The 20,341-nt window shown below is 46.8% G+C and overlaps 1 protein-coding gene across 4 annotated transcripts in view; it reads left to right on the top strand.

Moving 5' to 3' along the window:
- KHNYN (KH and NYN domain containing) overlaps positions 1–20,341 on the top strand; it is a 42,195-nt gene that overhangs the window by 7,805 nt on the left and 14,049 nt on the right. Inside the window, exon 1 of one of the 4 annotated variants that reach the window (XM_083471036.1) lies at positions 7,938–8,008. The exons of 1 other annotated variant lie outside the window; for it this stretch is intronic. The gene's annotated coding sequence lies outside the window, so the exon portion shown is untranslated. Of the gene's footprint in view, positions 1–7,937; positions 8,009–17,023; positions 17,530–20,341 lie in introns of those variants that run through there. 2 more of the 4 variants (XM_083471034.1, XM_083471033.1) reach the window with 2 other exon arrangements.

Raw genomic sequence — 20,341 nt, 5'->3', positions numbered from 1 at the left:
ATTCCACCCGTCTCCCCAACAATACTAGAGAGGCCACACGGGCCCTCCAAATGTCCTTATTTTGCAGGAACAGTCCCAGATTTATAGAAGTCATCCCAGTTTCTGATTTGATCCCAGAATGTCCCCCTTTTCCTTAGGATATCATCGGTGAAATGTTGGAGGGTATGGAGTTATGAGACCCCTGAGCTAAGGAGATCAGCAACTATGCAATCTTTCGAAGATATCTGAAGGCAGCTCCGTATAGAGAATTAAAAATAAAAATGTTTTTGTGTGTGTTTATATATACTCCCTACAATCATTACAACATTAATGTCTCACATCAAATATAATTGATCTGTAGGAAGGATTTCATGATCTGAAAACAGAGACGATGTATCATGTATGTGTTTTGGTAACTTAAAAATCTTTAATCGAAACAACAACACAGGGAGTGAAGAATATAGCCCCACACTTTAGAACTGAATCACGTCTTCATCTTTAATGCCGGGCATTGCTCAAAAACTTTCCAATGGCACCCACCCAATATTTCTTGCTTGTCCTTGCAATAAAATATTCTCACTACATGCAGGAAGTCCCAGGTTCAAGTCCCAGCAACTCCAGACATGGCTGGGAGAAGCTTTTGGCTGAAACCTTCAACAGCCGCTGTCTCCCTGGGCAAGCAATACTGGCCTAGATTGGCCAGACACAGTATAAGGAAGTTTCTTATGGAGGTATTGTACAACACATAACACCTCTTCACCAGAAAACCTCCCTTCTGCACCACCTGTGCAAACAACTAACAAAATTATGGGCCCATTTATAGCACACATTTCCTTTCCTCCGTTCACAAATCTGTTATGACTAAGATGTCCACCAGGCTCATGCAGTGGCATAGCGTGGGGGGTGCAGGGGGGGCCGGCCACACCGGGCGCAACATCTGGGGGGGCGCTCGCACTCGCAGCTCTCTGCCCCTACCTGGCTCACCCACTCTCTCTCACTGCAGTGCTGGCTGTACGAATCCGATCCAAGCCGCTGGGTCGCCGCCCACTGTGGAGGGGGGGTGCCAGGCGTGTGGTGTGGAGAAAGAGCGAGGGACTATCTGGGGGAGGGACAGTGCAGCGGCCGCCCAGCGCAGCGCTGAGCGCGGGAGAGAACCACACCAGACCAGACCAGGGAGCAGCAAGAAGAAGCTGGCAACGGCAGCAGGTTAGGGGTTAGGGGGCACAAATTACTTGCCTTGCCCCGGGTTAGGGGGCGCAAATTACTTGCCTTGCCCCGGGTGCTGACAACCCACGCTATGCCGCTGGGCTCATGAAACGGCTTTTGCATCTTCTATTGCGGTTTTATGAAAAGCCTTCTGCATTTCTCCCTCCACAAGCCCTTTTCATTACTCGTAACACTGACGTTTCCCCCTTTGCATCCACTCGCTCATGATAAACACGTTGAACGCCATGAGCACGGCCCGTCTTGGATGGGGAAGTTTCAGGGAACGAAAAAACCGGCGGTGAGATGTCTTTGTCATAAACAGAGGCATCCTTTGCTATAAGCAAATAATGAAACTTCCTCTTTTCCTCTTCCAGCAAATGGCTGAACTTCCTACTTGGCTCACAGGAAGAAGAGACTGAAAGCACCCTCAATTCTAGACCCACTGGAGTTGGGGAAGAAGAGGCAGAGGAAACGTCCTTCTGTGTACTGCCTGTCCCACAAGTGGTTAACTTTTGACCCTCCAGGTATTACTGGACTACAAATCCCATCACCCCTGATCACTGGCTATGCTGGCTGGGGTTGACAGGAACAGGAGTCCAAACAATATCTGGAGGGCCACAGATTACCCACCCCTAGGCTGCCATTCCATATTTCCTACATTGCTCCCGTTTCCTTGTCTTTTTTTAAAAAAATTATTTATAATTTCCTTGTCTTTTTTTAAATTTTTTATTTATAATTTTCATTTATAACAAATAAACATTTCAAACGGAATAAAACAATCCTTACATATAATACGTTGACTTCCCTCCCCGTCTTTCTGCGGTTCCTTAAATTTACTCTGGTCAAACGCCATTAATTGGAGAGTATTAGCCGCAAGATCGTAGATGAGGCAGCAAACTATTCTCTCGTCACTTTTTGATTTTGGGTCTATCAACAGCAGGGAGGAAAGTATGGCTTGTGGACAAGCCTCCCTGTGTTAATAGTAGCACGATTCAGGGCCCATCCAGACATTATTTTTATTGTGCATTCTTGATGATTTGTGCTCATGATGGTAGCAGGGTGAGTACTGTTTGTGCCTGCAGATGTTTTGGGCCAGACATGCTGCTTCATTTCCTTTTTAAAAAAATAAATAGATATTTATTTGGTTTATCAGATTAAAATTTTACGGTCACATATCCAACATACAACATAAAAACAAGATTCCAAGGAATCTCCTGGACTTCCCTCCTCCCCTTTGTGGGTCCTATTGTTAATCATTTCCTTCTGCATCTTTTATAATAATCCAAATCTTTTACCTCTCCATTGTATCTAAAATTCACCATTAAACTACAAGTGATATTCCAACTCTACTAACAATTTGAACTGTTTACAATGGTCTTTAGGATAAGTTATAAATTGTCCCCATTCCTTATTAAAATTTTGGTCTGCCTGATTTCTGATTGTTCTGGTCATTGTAGCCATTTTGGCATAATCCACCAACTTGAAATATATATATGAAAATAATAAAAATATCCAGTAGCACCTTAGAGACCATCTAAGTTTGTTCTTGGTATAAGCTTTCGTGTGCATGCATACTTCTTCAGATACCAACGGAAGCTTATACTTCTTCAGATATGCACACGAAAGCTTATACCAAGAGCAAACTTGGTCTTCAAATGTCTTCTGAATGTCAGGTTCCATAGTTGTTTATCTCTTTGACATCTGATGGGAGGGCGTTCCACAGGGCGGGCACCACTACCGAGAAGGCCCTCTGCCTGGTTCCCTGTAGCTTTGCTTCTCGCAGCCCTTGGCGCTGGACCTCAGTTTCTGGGCAGAACAATGGGGGTGGAGATGCTCCTTCAGGTATACTGGGCCGAGGTGGGTGGCTTCTTCCAACAACACCAACACGCTCACTTCACACACAATGGAGGAGTTGTCATTTGCGATGTGAGACACACGCCACACACAATAAAAAATCCATTTATCAGCAGCAAATATACATTAACGCCACCGCCTAGGTTTGCACCCTGTAAATTCACAAATCTGTTGTGATTCCATCATCGTAAAGGCTGAACAAATACACTTTAATGATTGTGGAAAAACCAGCATGGGGGGGAAAATCCCCCAGCACTTAAGATATTACAAGGAAAAGCTGATGTAATACATGGTGACCTTTGAAGTGTGGTGACCATGGTGCATATCTAATGGAGTGAGTGGATGTCCTGTATATATAATAGCTGGGGAGAAAGTGCAACCCCATATTGTGGGTTAGATGCACACTTTCTTGCCACACTCTTATTTGAGCACCACTATCTATCTGAACTATGAAGAAGGTTACTGCAGTTGGGTTGCTCTCCCTATGCCTTGCAATGGTCGTCTCTTCCATAGCGGAAGACTCGCCTGTGATACTGTGTGGGAGACAATTCGTGAGAGCTGGCATCGCTGCTTGTGGTGGAGTCCATATCCAGAAGCGTCTTCTGGCCATCTACTCTAGAGATCTCTCAGGTAACCCCAAAACCGTGCTTCCTCTCTTAAAGAGCAGGTTGAACAGGGAATCAGGCAGAGGGCCTTTCTGGTAGTGGCACCCACCCTGTGGAACGCCATCCCATCAGATGTCAAGGAGATGCGTAACTATAGAACCTTTAGAAGACATCTGAAGGCAGCAGCCCTGTGTGTTTTATTATGTTTTTATATACATTGGAAGCCACCCAGAGTGGCTGGGGCAACCTAGTCAGATGGGCAAGGTACAAGTAATAAACTTATTATTATTAATGTTTAATAATTTAGCTAGGAAAATGTGATTTCTATTTCATTTATTTCATTACATTTCTGTATTCTCCAAGGAACTCAAGTTCCACTGTTATGTGAAAGGGAGAAAACAATCTATCCTCTTTTTCTACAACATGCAGAATTTTATGCACCTCTATCATGTCTCCTATGGGACGCGGGTGGCGCTGTGGGTTAAACCACAGAGCCTAGGACTTGCCGATCAGAAGGTCGGTGGTTCGAATCCCCGCGACGGGGTAAGCTCCCGTTGCTCGGTCCCTGCTCCTGCCAACCTAGCAGTTCGAAAGCACATCAAAGTGCAAGTAGATAAATAGGTACCGCTCCGGCGGAAAGATAAACGGTGTTTCCGTGTGCTGCTCTGGTTCGCCAGAAGCGGCTTAGTCATGCTGGCCACATGACGCGGAAGCTGTACGCCGGCTCCCTTGGCCAATAAAGCAAGATGAGCGCCACAACCCCAGAGCCGGTCATGACTGGACCTAACGGTCAGGGGTCCTTTGCCTTTACCTATCATGTCTCCTCTTACTTGCCTTTTCTCTAAATTGAAAAGCTGCAAATGCTGTAACCTTTCCTCATTAGGGAACTGTGTCATCCTCTCAGTCTTTTTGCTCACCCTTTTCTAAACCCTTTCCAGCGCTAGAATACCCTTTTTGAGTCGAGGTGACCAGAACTGTTCGCCCTTGCCTTAAAAAGAGTCCTGCTGGCACAACACTCTGTTTGAAGTTCTTACGAAATGATCTTGTGCTTTTCCTTATCTTTTAATGAAGCGGATCCAGGAAACCCCCTCCAGAACGAAGATGTGATATTTGACCAAGCCAAGAGAGCCGTAGGGAAAAGAGGGCTTCATTCCGTGGATAGAAGAGAGAAAGATCCCTCTACCCTCTCCGTAACGTGCTGCACTGATGGCTGTACTTTAGAAGATCTCCGTCAGCTGTGCTGACATCTCATGTCTCTGTACCCAGTGAAATGAAAGATTAAATAGCATTGTTTTCTTGAACAAACTGCTAAACCATGCGTAGACTCCAAAATTTGTTGCTGGGACCCTGAATAAAGCTTTAATCCAGGGGTAGCCAATGAGCTGCCCTCCGACTGTTGGACTCCAGCTCCCATCAGCCCTTGGTGACATGGCCAATGGTCAGCAACGATGGGAGTTGTAGTTCAGCATCATCTGCGGGGTCCACATTCCCCCTCTCTACCTAAATCAGTTTCATTCAATGAAAGCTTTAGTTGATTAACCCATGTGGGTCAATTTTAATCAGTGAAATGATAAAATTAAGGGCTTGCTTGTGTTTTGTGTGTGGCTATTTTCATCCTCATGTGATTGAAATAGGCGAGGAAACTAATACAGAATATTAAACGAAGCTTGGCCTCCTGATTTTTGCTTTCGATAGCTTTTGCTTGTTAAGTCTTTGTATTCGACGTGGGTCGAAGTTGGCTTCATTCTGAAACTGTTAAACCATGATCTCCTAGTTAAGGAGAAAATGGTAAACCATAGTTTACAGAAGACTTCCTGGTTTATTGCTTCCTGCTGCAAAGGGCAGAGAGGTCAATTTATATTTCAGTCTTTTAAGACCTGGATGTAACCATGCTCAGCTTCATGTGCATATGCACCTCGGCTCCCTGAAGGTTGAAAGTTACAACATGACTCAGGATGTAGGAACAGCCAGCAGTCTGGGGTCCATGATCAAGAGGCAGATAGTTCAGTATCCTAGAGGACATAAGAGAGGAAGAAACAGACAGATAGACAGACAGACAGACACACAAACAGACAGACAGACAGACAGAGGAGATACTAGCATAGAGGTCCAGGGCATGGAGAAGTCTAGTTGGACAGGAGAATTTCAGAACCATGGACAGATCACTGGGTCTGAGCAACTACAAACTGTCACTATTTTCCAGGGCCATCCAGATTTCTCCTTATCCCTCCACTTTCCTCCAGGGAAATCCAGTCTTTACTTCTGAACCAGAGCAAATGCCAAGTAGATTTTCTCTGGATGGATGTTTTGCACCAATTTATCACTGAAAAAAGTGGGTTTTCCCAGGGAAAGCTGTGAGGAAAGGGCCAAACCGTCCAGACCCCAGCTTAGAAAGTGGGAAACTGCCCGAACCCGTGCTCTCTAGACAAGGGGCAAGTGGCTAAACACTGAACAGAAGTTGATTTGGCATTCTTGAACAACAACCTCCCACACAAAATCTGGACTTTGGGGAGTGAGGAACATAAGGGGAAAATGCATTAGGAAATGTGGAATAATAGGTTCCTGAACCTAAAAGGTAAAGGTAACGGACCTCTGACAGTTAAGTCCAGTCGCGAACGACTCTGGGGTTGTGGCGCTCATCTTGCTTTACTGGCCAAGGGAGCCGATGTTTGTTCGCAGACAGTTTTTCTGTGTCATGTGGCCAGCATGACTAAGCCGCGCTTCTGGCGAACCAGAGCAGTGCATGGAAACACCATTTACCTTCCCGCCAGAGCGGTACCTATTTATCTTGTTGCACTTTGACGTGCTTTCGAACTGCTAGGTTGGCAGGAGCAGGGACCGAGCAACAGGAGCTCACCCCGTCACGGGGATTCAAACCTCCGGCCTTCCGATCGGCAAGCCCAAGAGGCTCAGTGGTTTAGACCACAGCGCCACCCGCGTTCCTGAACCTAACCTCCCTGTAAACAGATCTGAACAAATGCTTGGTCTAAGCTCTCTGCAATGCCCCAAATGAGCAGGATCTCTAGAACAAACCACAACCTCAAATTATGCCTCTCCTTCCAGGCCCTGACTGTCAACTTCTATTGGTTTAGGGGTGAAACCATAGAAGGGCAGCCCTCAGACTTGGAACTGAGCACTCTGTCTCCTCTATTGCCTGGCTATTATAAGAACCAAAGAAGAGAGGCCTGCTGAATTAGGCCCACGGCCCATCTAGTCCTGCGTTCTGTTCTCACAGTGGCAGACCAGATTCCTGTGGGCAGCTCAATGCAGGACCTGAGCACACCAGCTCTTGCGATTCTCTGCAATGGGCGTTCAGAGGCACCCTGCCTCCAACAGTGCCCATTAGGGCTGGGTGATATCTGGCTTTCAACATGGTGATATATCACCAGCTAAGTATCACGATATACTGATATATCACAGTGTCTGAAATAAGGATGGTGCTATAGAGAGGCATTGGCTGGCTTCGCGGTTTTCCCCACACTGTGATTTTTGCATAGCGCACGCACCCTCACAGACATCGTGATTCACTATACATTGCCAGGCGGAAAAACTATAAACCAATACGGCAATATGGATTTCAAACTGGTTTGGGGAGGAATACAGCCGTACCTTGGTTGCTGAACGCCTTGGAACTCATACGTTTTGACTCCCAAACAATCAGAAACCAGAAGTGAGTGTTCTGGTTTTCAAACAATTTTCGGAAGCCAAATGTCTGGCGTGGCTTCCACAGCTTCCGATTGGCTGCAGGAGCTTCCTGCAGCCAATCAGAAGCCATGCTTTGGTTTCTGAACATTTTGAAAGTCAAATGGACTTTCGGAATAGATTCCGTTTGACTTTCAAGGTATTACTGTATTGATATATCACCCAGCCTTGCCTTCCATTAACTTGTCTAGCCCTCTTCTAATCACCCAGGTTGATGCCCAATGCTATTCCTTGCCAAGCAAATTCTATAGTAGAACTAACCACTGTGTGGAGAGGTACTTCATTTTGTCTTGCCTTGAATTTCTAACATCTTGCTTTGCTGAATATTCTCGAGTTCTAGTTTCATGAGAGGCTGGAAAGCATTGCTCTATCCACTTCCCCCGCAGCATGCAAAATTGCACCGTACGAAAAGTTAAGGCAGCTGTGTTGGCACGTGAAGGGAAAACAAATTCAAAACCCCTCTTGTGTGAAATTGGTCACTAGGTGGCACTAGAGTTTCGGACTTGCCTGGAGCAAGGTCGGGTGGGTGGGCAGTGAGTTATGAAGGGGAATTTCCCACAGAAAAGGAACAGCGTCAACTGTCAGCCCCACATCTGGTTTGGTTTGCCGCATTGTCAGTGCGCAGAAGAGAGGGGATCCCGAAGAGACCTCAGCTGTCACTGGTAAGAACGCTGGGGCGGAAAGTAGAGGGCCCAGAAATCTGGGGTGATGGCAAAAAGGGGGGTGGGGGTGGGATTTTCGCTCCTCAGAAGATTGGCTGTGTTTACAGCTGCCCGAATTTGATTCACGTCTTTACCCAAACCTTAGTTTTGGGGCCTGTTTCCAGTGGCCCTGGAGTAAGAGGAAGCGAGGGAGCTTCTGTGCATGTGCAAAGTACTGGGGGGGGGGAATTCAGGGAGGAAAAGGTTATCAATGGCTTATGAGCTTTGCCTCCACAGTCGGAGGCGACGATTCTTCTGAATACCAGTTGCTGGAAGCCACAGTGGTGAAGAGTGCTCTTGGCCTGGGGTCCTGCTTGTGGGTTACGCACGGACCTCTGTTGGCCTCTGTGAGAACAGGATGCTGGAGAGCAGATGGGCCACTGGCCTGATCCAGCAGGCTCTCCTTATGTTTCGTTCTCTGGTGACAAATCCCAGAATAGTAGCCTTGTAGGGATGCGGGTGGCGCTGTGGTCTAAACCACTGAGCCACTTGGTTCGAATCTGCGTGACGGGGTAAGCTCCCGTCGCTCTGTCCCAGGTTCTGCCAACCTAGCAGTTCGAAAGCATGCCAGTGCAAGTAGATAAATAGGTACCACTGCGGCGGGAAGGTAAACGGCATTTCCGTGTAATCGGGCACTTGTCACAGTGTCCTGTTGCGCCAGAAGTGGTTTAGTCATGCTGGCGCGGAAGGCTGTGGACAAACAGTGGCTCTCTCGGCCTGAAAGCAAGATGAGCACTGCATCCCATAGTCACCTTTGACCATGGGTGTAGCCAAGGGGGTAGGGAGGGGAAGCTGTCCCCCCCAATCAATAAAAACAAATAAAAATACATAGCAAACTGAGGTTCTTGTCCCCCCCCCAAAGGCCTGCCCCCTCTAACAAAAGGCCTGCCCCCTCCTCCCAAAATCCTGGCTACAGCCATGCCTTTGACTAGAATTAACTATCCAGGGGTCCTTTTCCTTTCTACCTAGTACAGTGGTACCTTGGGTTAAGAACTTAATTCGTTCTGGAGGTCCGTTCTTAACCAGGAACTGTTCTTAACCTGAGGTACCACTTTAGATAATGGGTCCTCCTGCTGCCGCCGGTGATTTATGTTCTTATCCTGAAGCAAAGTTCTTGATCTGACGTACTATTTCTGGGTTAGCGGAGTCTGTAACCTGAAGCGTCTGTAACCCGAGGTACCACTGAAGTCTTGTTTTGTCTGTCCCAGTGCAGACAAAAGAAGAGCCTTGCAGGACTTTAAAGAAGAGAAGGAACCTCAGGCGAACTTCATTTCCCCAGGGCTTCTCTATCCAGCCCTCAGGACACAGCCCCCCTTCCCTGTTTGTTCTGCTTCAAACCCTCCTTGACTGTTGTTGCCAGGAGAGAACGAGTCCTTGAACTCAGATAAGGCTGCTTGGTTGTCTGGATGGAAGAGAGGGGTGTGTGACTGTGTGTAGAAACAAAGGAAAAGTTCACATTTGTAGTTCCTCCCACTGCTGGCACCAGGCCCTTGGGAAGTTGCCTGGGAAGAACTGCCTCCCCTGTGTTGATAAAGGTTCCCAGCTTCTGCTTTAGAGATTATCAGCTTTGTTGTGAGAAAAGCCTTTGTGGGATAGATGCCAATGTTGTGAGAGCCTGCGAGTGTAGATCGAGTAAGCCTGGTTCTGTGTTTTTAGGCCTCATATCAAGCAAGGCTTTTTCCTTCCCACTGCAGGTGTAAAATTAGCATGTAGGGGGACCCTGTTAACACGCATTCTTGCTGCCCTTGTGGGTGGTCATTGCACTTATCCAGTAGCAATCAGAAGCAATCCCCCCCCCCCCCGCAGCCAGCATCTCTCTCCTTCTCTGCCTGCCTGTATCTGCTATGCCAACTGAACAGTATGGGACTTAATTTTAAGCAAGCATGCAAATGATTGGCCTGTTAGCTCTCAGAAGTCTCTGGGCTTATCCACACTTAACTTTTGCCATGTTTTTTTCCAGGCAGAGGTCTGTGTTTGTTTGTTTGTTTGTTTGTTTCCCGCGAAACCCAGCTCTGTAAAGCTGAATCAGAGCAAGCATTAATTTGAATTTTCCGTGGATAGACATTTGTTCCGATTGAGCTTTAAAGAGTGGGTTTTCACGAGGAAAGCTCCGGAGCAAAAAAAGAAAAGCAAAGCAAAAAGCAGGGGGAGCTCAGATATGGATCTTGAAATCGTGGAATGTGGTTGTGGATAAGCACTCAGAAAATACTTTTGTGTTTCTGCCACATTCATTGTGGGGCACGCCATGAGAAAGAATGGTGTTAAAGAGTCATAGGTTTGAGCCCCACGTTGGCCAAAAAGATTCCTGCATTTCAGGGGGTTGGACTAGATGACCCTCAGGGTCCCTTCCAATGCTACGATTCTATAAACTAAAATGTCTGACCTCAGGGCAGTTCACAACATGAAATTGCAAAATACAAATGCATCCATTTACACATTTGCCATGAGATGTCTCACAGGAAGCAATTCATAAATGGAATTAAGTGAACAAACAGATACCTAAGACCTTCCAGGGCAGAAGGTGTGACTGTTAAAATAACGTAGGGGCTGATGGAGGTTACTGTGCACTCTGCCCATGCTCAAGCATACTCCTGAGCCTCATTCTTCCTTTGCATGTCCGAGGGCTGAACCCCTGATAATGAAAATAGTGTCTGGGACCTAGCTGTAGCTCAGTTAAGCTATAGTTGCAGCAGAGTTAAACTATAGAATTGGTTCCCACAAGAGCAGGGTGGATTTGAATTAAATCAAATCAATTTAAATCACGATTTAAATCACTAGTCAGTAAGACTTGATTTAAATCATTTTTTTTACAGAAAGACTCATTTTTGCATATTTAAAACCAGATGGTTTCATTTTTGGGATAATAAATTTTCAGAGTAGTTTTTACAGTTATATCAAAAATTACTGATTTGGTTATACTATTAGAAATACATTGACAGATAATTATGAAATTATTGTGAGGTTTAATAAGTTAACTGTTTATATTTGGACAACTTTTCTGCTTTACTTTATCGGAAGTAATCATTTTCTTAATAACAATTTAAACAATTTATTTAACTAAAACAATAACATTATAGCATATGTATCCATATTTGTTAACTGATATGGTTAAAGGATTTTTTTAAAAACCAAAACCTTAGACCGAGTTTTAGCACACATGAAAAACGTAAAGCAAATCCTTACATCCTGATGGAAAGCCTTTGGACCAGGGGTCAGCAAACTTTTTCAGCAGGGGGCTGGTCCACTGTCCCTCAGACCTTGTGGGTGGCTGGACTATATTTTTTTTGGGGGGGGGGTGATGCGGGAGCACCAGAAGCCCCGGTGGCTGCTTACCTGTGTCTTGCGAGTGGCAGGAGCTGGCAGTGGCAGTGGAGGGACAATGAGCGGTGCGCGAAAGGGCTCTGGAGAGGGGCTGCTTAAAATGGTGGCCGCTCGAGCGCTGCTGCTGCTGGCACCAACAAAGCCCAGCCCCCTTCCTCCTCTAGGCAGGGCGGGGAGAAGCCAGGAGGAGGGAGGGAGGAGGCGCCGGCACCATGTGAGGGAGTGGGAGGAAGAGGGAAAGAACGTACACGCTGGCGATCCATGTGGTGATTCCCAGACCATCCGCAGGCCGGATCCAGAAGGCATTTGGGCCTTATCCGGCCCGCGGACCTTAGTTTGCCGACCCATGCTTTGGACTATAATGTAACTTAAATAGAAAACTATCTTAAGAAAGAGTTTTTCACCCAAGGCATTTTATTTTAAAAATCCAATTTAATTTTTTAAAAAAATCTGATTTAAATAAAAAATGCAGTTATTATTATTTTTATCCACCCTGCACAAGAGATAGTGATGGTTGCCAATTCTGATCGCTTTAAAAGATGATTATACAGATTCATGGGAGACAAAGCTATCAACAGCTGCAAGCAAGAATAGCTGTGTTCCAGCTCCACTGTCAGAGGAATTATGCATCTGAATACCAGTTCCTGGGAATCTCAAGTGGGAAGGATGCCGTTGTGTCCAAGTCCTGCTTCTGGTCTACTCATTGGCATCTGATGTGAGAGCAGAATGCTGCGTCAAATGGGTCTTTGGTCTGATCCAGCATGGCTTTTGTGTTCTCAGACGAAGCCCAAGAAGTAAACAGGTGCCTAAGGCTGTGCACACACCATTCTCCCCACTAAAAAGAATCCTGGGAACTGTAGTTCACCCAAAATGGAGCTACATTTCCCAGCACCCTTAACAAACTACTTTCCCCAGCATTCTTGCGGGAGGGAGGAAAACGTGCTTTGAATGTATGTTGTGTATGCAGCTTCGGCTAAGTTTTTGTGGTAAAAAGGGGGCTGTTTGGGTGCTGCACCAGGGGCAAAAGCAGGGACCCTCGGAATCTGCTTGTGGTCTACATAAACAAAGGTGAGAGGCTCCCCATAAGTAGCCCAAAGTGGGGGAACATGAATGTGCAGTACAGAGACTGTTAACGGAGAAATCTGAGGGCTCCCTTGGAAAAAAAACAAGGACACCAGCCAGGAATACCAAAGCAAAACAGCAGCCAGTAGGCCGGGTTTTTATTGAAGACTGTCGCGACAGGACTCCCACCTGCCACAAGGTGGAACAAGATGGAAGCCCCAAACAAAAGAAAACCCAAACTTTTATTAGCTGCTAATCCCCATGTCACCCCCCCAAACTACATCACTAATACATCATGGTTACATCATGAAAGGGGAGGTCTGGTGGCAGTAATCTGAGCATCCTGGACCCTGCCCCACGGTTCCCCTTGCCCTCCACCAAACACCCATCAAGTGTAACAAAAGAGATACAGTATTTACATTTCCCTGTTTCCCAGCCAAGTTAATCACACCCTTTCGTCTTCATCTGGGTTTGTTTTTTTCTGGAATGGCTACCTGTCTGGCACTCAGGTATCAGGATTATCACTCAGGCAGAGGGGCTGCTGAGTAGCTGAGCTCACATGTCTATATGAATTTCTGAAGTTTTCCCAGTGAGCCAGTACACAGATACATTTATCAGTAAATTGTTACATTTTGGATTGTGCTGCAGAGGCCCTTTGAATAGATAGGAAAAAAACTGTGATGAAGTGTTTTGTGGGGACAAATCACAGAAGTCACAAAAGTGATTGTGCTGATTTTGGTAGTGGGTTGCATGTGCATGATATCTGCTGGAGGGGCAACCCCCCCAAAAAAACCCCCACACCTATACATGAATTCCTGCAACAGGACATACTTTTGAAACAGCAGCAAGCTCCAAGCTTAACGTGTCAGAGTTTCCTTTCACTGAATTAAAAAAAGAAAAGGAAAAGACTGAGACAATGGTTATGACGAGAGAAAGAAAGGAAGGAAGGGGGAAAAACGACAACCCCAAGCCAGCTGAGTGTAGCTGCTGAAGCCACACCTACCTCTTGGCCAGAGGATTTTGCAACCTGGAACTTCCCCAGTGAGCTCTGGGTCTGTAGGGCAAAGGCATGTATCTGCGGAGGTGTGGGTGTACATGGGTGGAAGCCAGGAGCGGGAAGAAAACAGTCCATGGAACACAGCCTGTGCTTACTCCTTCCAATAGTCTCCAAGAGCAGGGCATCCCTTCCAGGTTCCTTTTATCAGCCCCGCTATTAACAATGTCCGGGTGAAGGAGACATTCCTTCTGTAGCCAAAACACCACCACCCACGTACAAGGGGCAGGTATTGGCATGAAACCTTAAGCTTACAGAAGAAAAAACCCAACTAAAACCCACCTAGAGTACAGGCACTGCTGTTTTTCTAGAAAAAGAGGTGCCAGAACTCACCACGAATGCCTCTTTTATAATGACAAAGGCATCCGCCTGAGAGGTGATTGAACTGCTCAGTTCCGGTGAGTTCCAGCTGAAAAACATCCCTGAATACAAATCGAAGGGAGGGGAAAACCCCGAACATTGCCCAATGAGGACTGAGCAACAGGGGTGCCCAAATGTTTTTCAAAGAGGGCCAGATTTGATGAAGTGAACATGTGTGAGGGCCAACCAAAGTTGTTGAGCTTTTTAAGGATTGAAGTTGTTGAGCTTTTTTTACAATTTTACCCCAAAATTATTGAGTTGTTGTTGTTGTTTTTTTACAGTTTATTGTACAGTTTTACCACAAAGTTGTTGAGCCTTTTGGCAGATTTTACCTCAGGAAGTAAACTGCCACAGGGGCTGGATTAAACCGACTGGTGGGCCAGATTAGGCTCCCGAAAAGGACTTTGGACATGCCTGGAGTAAGACAAAAGAGTTGACTAACTGTTGGGGACAGGTGGGGACTGGGCGAGAGGGACAATGGAGTACAGTGGTGTCCCGCAAGACGAATGCCTCGCAAGACGGAAAACTCGCTAGACGAAAGAGTTTTCCGTTTTGGAGGTGCTTCGCAAAATGAATTTCCTATGGGCTTGCTTCGCAAGACGACAATGTCTTGCGAGTTCCTGCTGGGTTTTTTTCCTCCTCCCCCTTTTTCTAAGCCGCTAAGCCGCTTATCAGCTGATCTGATCAGCAGATAAGCCGCTAAAAGCCGCTAATTGCGCTAATTTGCTAATCCTTCAATGGGCTTGCTTCGCAAGACAAAAAAACCGCTAGACGAAGAGAATCACAGAACTGATTCTTTTCGTCTTGCGAGGCACCACTGTACCGTGGATATTCAGGAACAGCACAGCAATGTTGCACACTGCAGCATTTTGTTGCAATTACCTCTTGATATTACTTTCTCCACACATTTTAGCTGGTCTCAGTAGCCAGCCCAAGAGGTATGGTCGCCAGGGTCCTCCTCCTTCCTGCAAGTGTGTGTATGAGTGTATGCAGGGGTTACCCCCGGCTCTGCACTGCGCCTCAGGAATTTCATGTTCAGAGCTGGAGAGGGGAGAGTGGTGGACCTTTCCCACAGTCACAGGCATGCTTTTGAGAAGTGCTGCCCCCACCCCTAGCAGCATGGTGCCAGTGTGAGGGTGATAATGCCCCCCACCTGACCCTAAGACAAAGAGGAGGCTTGTCACATGGCTGAGATTTGATTGGGTGGGGGTGGGGCGCTTAGCAGGTGGCTCTGCCCACCTAAACATTTCCCATCTTGCCCTTTTGTGACCACAGGGCAGGAAAAGGGGAGCAGCCGGCAGAAGGCTTGCAGGTCTTTGATGTTCAGAACTCAGGAATTAAACAACAAGAAGAACTTTCTGGGGGCAAGAGCTGTTTGGCGGTGGAACAGACTCCCTCAGAAGCTGGTGGGCTCTCCTTCATGGGGGAACTTTTAAACAGAGGATGTGTTACGAGTGTGTACCTGGATTCACACATGCGCAGCCGACACTCATGTTTATTCATGTGCACACTGCTGAGAGGTCTAGGATCTTCTGCTGGAGTTATGATGTGCGCTTCCACAAGGAACTCTCACACAAAGAAAGAAAGAAAGCTTGGTTTATTATAGAAAATAGGAGTGACAGAATAGGAGTATAGCATCTAGATCAAGGGAAGTAATAGTGCCACTGTATTCTGCTCTGGTCAGACCTCACCTGGAGTACTGTGTCCAGTTCTGGGCACCACAATTCAAGAAGGACACTGACAAACTGGCACGTGTCCAGAGGAGGGCAACCAAAATGGTCAAAGGCCTGGAAACGATGCCTTATGAGGAACGGCTAAGGGAGCTGGGCATGTTTAGCCTGGAGAAGAGGAGGTTAAGGGGTGATATGATAGCCATGTTCAAATATATAAAAGGATGTCACATAGAGGAGGGAGAAAGGTTGTTTTCTGCTGCTCCAGAGAAGCGGACACGGAGCAATGGATCCAAACTACAAGAAAGAAGATTCCACCTAAACATTAGGAAGAACTTCCTGACAGTAAGAGCTGTTTGACAGTGGAATTTGCTGCCAAGGAGTGTGGTGGAGTCTCCTCCTTTGGAGGTCTTTAAGCAGAGGCTTGACAACCATATGTCAGGAGTGCTCTGATGATGTTTCCTGCTTGGCAGGGGGTTGGACTCGATGGCCCTTGTGGTCTCTTCCAACTCTATGATTCTATGATTCTATTCTATGAAACTGCTGCTTTGGATGGCAAAGGTTCAGTCTAAGCAGGTAGCAAATTGCAACACAAACACACCCCGATTAACGAGTAAAATATTCCCTAACTATTCTAAGAGGTCTACAGAAATGTGGGCATAAACTACAAGCAAAGAGAAGCAGAGGAGGAAAGTATACTTGTCCTTAGCGCTGGGATAAGCGTTGTCTTGTTGGAGCCAGAAGAACCAAATGATAACCTTTGAATCTAATGGCTTTTTAATATCTTTTTGCCAGGGCATGTCAATGGAGAGGGGGAGGGGGGCTGTGAAATGAGCGGTTCCTACAATTTCCATAATCCCTTCCAAGACTTTCCTGCCTTAGTTCTCACCTTGACCATCTTCAGTCATCCTGTTCTTGCTTGTTTAAAAAAAAGGGGGTGTGTGTGAAAGACTTTTGATAATGGTAATGGCAATCCCTTGTCTGAGACCTGCCTTCAAATCACCATCATTGTGGGGATGGGGATCTCACTGAGTGTCCTGTATTACTTGACAACTCAATTTGCATGTGTCAGATGTGTGTGTGAACTCAGGATATTCCTGAATGCCTTTCATCTCTCTCTGGTTTTGCTTGCCTGCCTATTTGTTTCTGGGTTCGGTGTAGGAAGTGTTAATGATCTTAACCATTTAGAATATTAGAATTTTAGATTCTAGTCCAACTCCCTGCAATGCCGGAATCTTTTGCCCAAAGTGGGGCTCGCTCATGCTGTAGCTTCAAAGCTATCCCAGCAGAATTTAAAGCCCCGGTCCCTGGTTTGGGACCAGGCTACATGCACAGAGGCTTTTTTTGCAGTATTTAGAAACATAGATAGGGCGTTGCTTGAGTTGATAGACCATTGGTCCATTCTAGCTTATGCCTGCCAACACTGACTGGCAGGGGCTCTCTGGCGTCTTTCAGACAGGCTATTTCCCCCAGCCCTACCTGGAAGTGCCAGGGACTGAACCCGAGATCTCTTGCGCGCAAAGGTCGTGCGCCACCACTGAGCCACGACCCCTTTCAGCAACGGTCCTTCCTCCTCCAATAATTTCTGGTTGCGCAGAACTCTCCCCATACTCAGAGGCCGGCTATTCCTCACAGCTCCCTCTCCTAGGGAAGAGAGGAGGAGGAAGACCCCCGCCCCGTGACTGAATTTCGCAAGTAACGCGCTTCGCACTGCAAGGGAGGAAGTTTAAAAACTTGTACAGGAAGCCTTTTGCAAAGTGAAAGCCCTCCTTCCTCCCTGGACCGAGACGCGCCGCCCAGCAGGGAAACTCCGCGGCTGCTCAAGCGTTTCCGCATCGCTCCAAAATGGAAGCTGAAACTCGGGTCGAGAAGCGATGAGAAACAAAACCAAAACCGAGACGAGGCGAGAGATGGGATTTGCTGGATCCTCACCCTCGGCCCGGCGTTGCTGGGACTCCCTCGCCGACACCAGAGGGTAGGAGACGGAGGAGAGCTCCCAAGTGTCGGGGAGGCGGGTGAGGAGGGGTCAGGGGGTGGGTGTCCCGGGACCGACGGGGTCTCCTTGGAAAAAGGAGAAGCGGGGCAGGATCCTTCTCCCTGTCACGAGTGGGAAGGATCGGGCGCGGAATCGCCCCTCTGCCCCAAAATGATTACATTGTGTAAAAGGACGTGTAGCTATGAATTTAAAAAAGGGGTGTGTGTTTTGGAGGGGGCGCATTAAAGAGGAACGGTTTTGTTTTTTTACGCTTAGGGCGCAACAGGCGCTTGGTCAACGGTGCGCAGATTTTTAGGCTGGGAGGGAATCGGTTGTAAACAGTGGGCGCTGTCAGAGGCAGGAGAGGGTTTTCCAGGAGCAAAGCTCGTTCCGTTGTTTGCAAGGCCCTTTCTGCGTGAAAAGGCATGTCACGGGGGGTGTGAGCTTTTGTTTGCGTACATCCGACTGTTTCCTGCCTCGGTGTTTTGTCTCAAAGCTTCTTTGAGACAAACCAGAGCGGTGTTGTTTTGCCCGATGGATGAGCCGCAGGATTAAACTTCGCTTTTAAGGCTTTGCTGTCCGTTTAAATTTTCAAGCTCTTCTCTTCCCGCTGAAGGATAGATTTCATGTTTATTTTACAAAATAAAAATGGAGATCCATGTTTTTTCCCCCAGGGAGAATAAATTGTGGCTTTAAGGTGCCACCAGGCTCTCTCTTAAAGTTTGCCTACAACAGGCTAACTAGCCTTTTGCTCCGGGTAGACATTGATCCTTCTGATATTGGTTGCATTTATGTCGTGTGGCAGTTCAGATGTTGTTGCAATCAACTGTCCCCATCCCTGACCATGGGTTATACTTGTTGGGATTGTTGGGAGGTAGAGTTGAGCAACATTGGAGGGCCACAGGTTTTCCCCCTCCTTGACTTAAATGTTGTTTCATCTTTTAGCAATGTTTCCTTATACTGAGTCACTCTATTTTTCCATTTAGCTGACTCAGCGATTCTCCCGCTTGTTTTAGACAGGTGTGTCCAGCCCCACCTGGAGAAGCCGGGCATTTAAACTGAGACCTTCTGCAAACAAAGCGAATAGCTTCCATTGAGCTATAGCCCTTCAGTGTTTATTTGCAAGAACAACAATTTCCTATAACCTCTGTCCCTCTTATGTTTCCCCTGCTCCGCATTAAGAAAACTTTATTTATTTGCTCCATTTTTGGCTTTCATGCTTCTCTATTTTATCCTCACAACAACCCTGTGAGGCAAGCTAAGCTAGGAGTGACTGGCCCAAGATCACCCGGTTAGTTTCGTGGCTGAGTGGAGATTTGAACCCAGAGCTTCCTGTTCAAAACTCTATACCGTACTGGCTCTAGGGACGTGGGTGGCGCTGTGGTCTAAACCACTGAGCCTCTTGGGCTTGCTGATCAGAAGGTTGGTGGTTCGAATCCCTGCGACGGAGTGAGCTTCCATTGCTCTGTCCCAGCTCCTGCCAACCTAGCTGCTTGAAAGCAAACCAGTTCAAGTAGATAAATAGGTACCGCTGCGGCGGGAAGGTAAATGGCGTTTCCATGAGCTCTGGTTTCTGTCATGGTGTTCCATTGCACCAGAAGCAGTTTAGTCATGCTGGCCACATGGCCTGGAAAGCTGTCTTTGGACAAACGCAAGCTCCCTTGGCCTGAAAGCGAGATGAGTGCCGCAACCCCATAGTTGCCTCTGACTGGACTTAACCGTTCAGGAGTCCTTTAACTTTACCTTTACCACACTGGCTCTACCAATAACAATTTTCTAATCAATTCTGTCCAATCCCTGGCTTCTTTCTAGTGTAATTATCTGGCCTGCCCTCACTACAGCCATGTAGGGTCAATCATTAATTAGTGTTCCCTGTTTACACAACTCAGAAATCTGAGAGCAGGTTTATGCCTTATTAAGAAATTAAGAAATTAGGTACATTACTGCCAGTACATACCCCCCCCCCCCGTTCTTTGTAACAGGACTAGAAACTTAATTTAAAAAGAGGAAAAACCCAAAAAGTCAGGAAAGAAGCCCAGAATCTATCTGTGGGACAAAGTCTGAATACTGTATTGACTAACTTACTATACGCACACCCTGCATTATTGAACTGGCTTAGGGCTTGCAGTTCATTCCTTCCTTTTCCAACTGTGGCCTATATTCCTAATACACAAATGCTGATCAGGGTGGCACATTAGAACCAAAGACACCACTGGCTGCTTTCCCTATATTTTTTCAGCTTTCACTTGAATAATAAATCAAATAAATAGTTTTTGGCCCTCTGGATTGCAGAGAAGTAAGTAAAGAGGTATATATAAGCTGAGACTTCCCAGTTACTCCAGCCAGCCAATGTTGGGCCCATAAGTCCAAAGGCACTGGATTGGTTGACAAAGCCCTAGGTGCCTATTTTTATTTTATTTTATAAACATAAAGTTGATTTTATGTATGCATTTGTTATTGACTTAAAATGCTAGATGCCCAAGAGGAAAAGCACTTGGGTCTCTCTCTTTCTGTGTGTATTGTACAGTAAAGGTAAAGGGACGCCTGACCATTAGGTCCAGTCACGGATGACTCTGGGGTTGCGGCGCTCATCTCGCTTTATTGGCCGAGGGAGCCAGCGTACAGCTTCTGGGTCATGTGGCCAGCATGACTAAGCAGCTTCTGGCAAACCAGAGCAGTGCACGGAAACACCGTTTACCTTCCCGCCGGAGCGGTACCTATTTATCTACTTGCACTTTGATGTCCTTTCTAACTGCTAGGTTGGCAGGAGCAGGGACCGAGCAACGGGAGCTCCTTCGAACCGCTGACCTTCTGATCGGCAAGTCCTAGGCTCTGTGGTTTAACCCACAGCG

This window comes from Podarcis liolepis (assembly GCF_965112155.1).
Source record: "Podarcis liolepis genome assembly, chromosome: 13".
NCBI classification, from domain to species: Eukaryota; Metazoa; Chordata; class Lepidosauria; order Squamata; family Lacertidae; genus Podarcis; species Podarcis liolepis.
Note: the sequence above shows the minus strand (reverse complement) of the source record. Positions and strands in the feature narration are given on the sequence as shown.